The sequence below is a fragment of the Garra rufa genome, chromosome 20 (assembly GCF_049309525.1).
Source record: "Garra rufa chromosome 20, GarRuf1.0, whole genome shotgun sequence".
NCBI lineage: Eukaryota > Metazoa > Chordata > Actinopteri > Cypriniformes > Cyprinidae > Garra > Garra rufa.
This window is the reverse complement of record NC_133380.1, coordinates 34,650,619-34,654,802: the sequence shown is the minus strand read 5'-3', so window position 1 is coordinate 34,654,802 and position 4,184 is coordinate 34,650,619.

Genomic DNA, 4,184 nt, shown 5'->3' with positions numbered 1-4,184 from the left:
TTCTTTCCCCTTAGAAATTTCAAGCTTTTTTTTAATTGCTACTAACGTTTAAGTGTTAATTTAACTCAACCCTGTCATTTAAATTAGGAAATTATATAATTATTGGATAGATAGCTGCAACATCGCTCGGTTTTGGTGTGCTCTCTAAAATGTAAATCACACCGTATATAAGACGATAATGTCAGAGCATAACAGGGTTCAACCAAAGTAAAACGAAGTATTTTCTCACAAATTGCAAGTGTTTTTTTATTGATACTAACATTTAACTGTTACTTTAGTTCAACCCTGTCACTTATATTAGGAAACTATATACTTATTGCATAGCTGCAGTATCGCTCAGTTTTGGTGTGCTCTCTGAAATGTAAATCACACAATTAGTATATAAGGCAAAATTGTCAGAGCATAACGGGTGAACCGATCAAGAATTTATTTCAAATTGCAAGTGTGTTTGTGTGTTTTTTTTTTTAATTGTTACTAACATTTAAATGTTACTTTAGTTCAACCCTGTCACTTAAATTAGGAAATTATATAAATATTGGACAGATAGCTGCAGTATCTGTTTTGGCATGCTCTCTAAAATGAAAATCACACAATATATAAGGCGAAAATGACAGCATAACAGGGTTGAACAGAAAGCCAAATTAAGAAATTTCGGTAACACTTTAGAATACTGCTTCTTACTTACTGCATAACTAATAAGGAATTATTGAAGAACTAACAGGTAATTATTCATTAACACTTAACTCACTACTGTCATGTACAGTCAAGTCCAAAATTATTCATACCCCTGGCAAATTCTGACTTAAAGTTACTTTTATTCAACCAGCAAGTTTTTTTGTTTACCGGAAATAACACAGGCTTCTCCCAAAAGAAAAGACGATGTACAAGAGGGATCACTGTGGAAAAAAATATTACCAATCTTTTATTTACATTTGAACATAAAGTGGCATGTCCAAAATTATTCATACCATACTCAATAATCAATAGAAAAGCTTTTATTGGCTATTACAGCAATCAAATGCTTCCTATAATTGCTGACCAGCTTTTTGCATGTCTCCACTGGTATTTTTGCCCATTCATCTTTAGCCATGAGCTCCAACTCTTTCAGGTTGGAGGGTCTCCTTGCCATCACCCTGATCTTTAGCTCCCTCCACAGATTCTCTATTGGATTTAAGTCAGGACTCTGGCTGGGCCACTGCAAAACGTTAATGTTTTTGTCTGCTAACCATTTTTTCACCACTTTTGCTGTGTGTTTTGGGTCGTTGTCATGCTGAAATGTCCACTGGTGCCCAAGGCCAAGTTTCTCTGCAGACTGCCTGATGTTGTTGTTGAGAATTTTGATGTATTGCTCCTTTTTCATGGTGCCGTTTACTGTGATTAGGTTCCCTGGTCCACCGGCTGAAAAACACCCCCAAAACATTTGTTCCCACCACCATGTTTGACAGTGAAGATGGTGTTCTTAGGGTTGAAGGCTTCTCCTTTTTTTACGCCGAATGAAGGCTACATCATTGTGGCCAAACAATGAAATTTTTGTTTCAGAAGACCATAAAACAGAAGACCAGAAGTCGTCGTCTTTGTCCAGATGAGCATTTGCAAAGGCCAAGCGGGCTTTTGTGTGCCTTATCTGAATAAGTGTTGTCCTCCTTGGTCTGCGTCCGTGAAAACCCAGCAGTGTGCAGTGTCTGTTTGACTGTCTGCCTTGAGATGTTGCCACCAGCAGAGCCCAGATTCATCAGGATGGCCTTGATGGTGATCCTTGGATTCTTTTTTACCTCTCTCACTATCCTCCTGTCCAGCACAGGTGTCACTTTTGGCTTCCAACCACATCCTCTGAGATTTTTCACAGTGCAGAACATCTTGTATTTTTTAATAATACTTTGCATAGTAGCCACTGGAACTTCAGAACATTTAGATATGGTCTTATAGCTCTTTCCTGACTTGTGAGCAGCCACAATGCGCAGCCGCAGGTCCTCAGTGAGCTCCTTTGTCTTAGCCATGACTGTCCACAAACCAACAGCAGAGAGCTTCTGTTTTTCACCTGTTGAGTTGATTGAAACAGCAGTTCCCAATGAATTAGGGTAATTAGGATGCTTTAGAACATCTTGGACTCTGTGGAATGGTATAGAACTTTGGATTTTTTCCATAGACTGTGACAGTTTGCAAAGGGTATGAATACATTTTGGACATACCACTTTTTGTTCAAATGTAAATAAAAGCTAGGAAATATTTTTTTTCCACAATGGTGCCTTTTGTACATTGTCATATTATCTTTTGGGATAAGCCTGTATCATTTCCAAAAAAAAAAAAAACTTGTTGGATGAATAAAAGTAACTTTAAGTCAGAATTTGCCAGGGGTATGAATAATTTCAGGCCTCACTGTATAATAATAATCAAATAATTCTGCAGGACCTGTTTTGAACCTGAAACAGTATGCCTATTCTAAAGTGAAAATATAGTGAACCCTTTAGTAATTAATAAATAATTATCAGATAATTCCGCAGGAAATACATAGAATCTGAAGCAGTATCTAAAGTAAAACTATTAGTAAATAATAATTACTACATCATTTTGACTCGAATCATAATCATGGTCGGTGGGGGGAGTGAATGTCCAGCGCCTTCTTCCACCTTCAATACCACGACTGAGGTGAGACCCTTGAGCAAGGCACTGAACCCCTAACTGCTCCCCGGGCACCACAGCAATAGCAATAGCAATATGGCTGCCCACTGCTCCGGGTGTGTGTTCATTCACAGTGTGTTCACTACTGTGTGTGTGCACATGGATGGGTTAAATGCAGAGCACAAATTCCGAGTATGGATCACCATACTTGGCCAGACATCACCATTCCTTTCCTTATTTCATTTCCATTATAGGCTAATAATAGTAGTCGTGGACTGTAACAAAGTTGCTACTGTAGTAGTATTTGGTACATGTCCTTTTACTCAAGTAATTTTGAAAATGAATAGGCCTATTTATAATTTTACTGGAGTAATATTTTATTGGGGTATCTGTACTTTTTATTAGGTACTTGATTTGTGGGCCACAACCTGATTATTATGGTGACTATTTGCATGAATTTTGTTCATACCATGATCTGTGTATCACAAACACATTCTTTTCGACCAAACCTTGCCATCGAGTGTCCTGGTGTCACCCCAAATCACATTACTGGCACCAGTTGGATCTCATCATAACTAGAAGACCCCTGCTGAAATGCTTTCTCATTACCCCGACTTATCACAGTGCCGATTGTGACTCTGACCATTCTTTGGTTGGTAGCAAGGTACGTCTTTACCCCAAGTGGGTCTACAACTCCACGTATTAATACAGCCCTGACATCAGCCCCACAAGTTTGCACGTGTTTTGCTAGTGCTATTGAAGAGGCCCTAAAGGACTGCCCAGAAAATAATGCAGAAGAGAGGTGTAGTCACATTCGTGATTCCATCTATAACTCAGCTATAGCAACTTTTGGCAAGAGGAGAAGAAAAACCCCGACTAGTTTGAAGCAGGAATAATTAAATTCGAACCAGTCATCACAGCCAAACATATTGCACTGCTAGGTTATAAGTGCAAACCTTCAGAGAAGATATTGGCTGCATTGGCTCAATCTCTGTAAGAACATCCAGCTCTCTTCTGACTGTGGAAACATCCGGGCCATGTACGAAGGCATAAAGATAGCATTTGGCCCAGGTACTATTAAGATCGCCCTTCTGAGGTCCACCACTGGAGAAATTATTAAAGAGCGAGGCAAGCAGATGGAGAGATGGGCAGAGCATTACCGACAGCTGTACTCAAGAGAGAACACCAACACTAATACTGCAGTGGAGAGAATCACCCCCCTGCCAGTGATGGATAAACTTGATACTTCGCCCACTCTAGATGAACTAAGCAAGGCCATTGACTCCTTGGCATGTGGCAAAGCTCCAGGCAAGGACGGTATTCCATCGGAGGTCCTTAAGGCGGCTGGTAAAATGAGTGACCTTCCCAACCACCTCCTTGAACTTTTGCTTTAGTGTTGGGAAGAGAGAGCAGTTCCTCAGGACATGTGTGATGCCAACATTATCACGCTCTATAAAAACAAGGGAGATTGCAGCGATTGTAACAACTAGCGCGGCATCTCCCTGCTGAGCACTCTGGGGAAGGTCTTTGCATGCGTGGCACTAAACGCATTTATCCAGAGGACA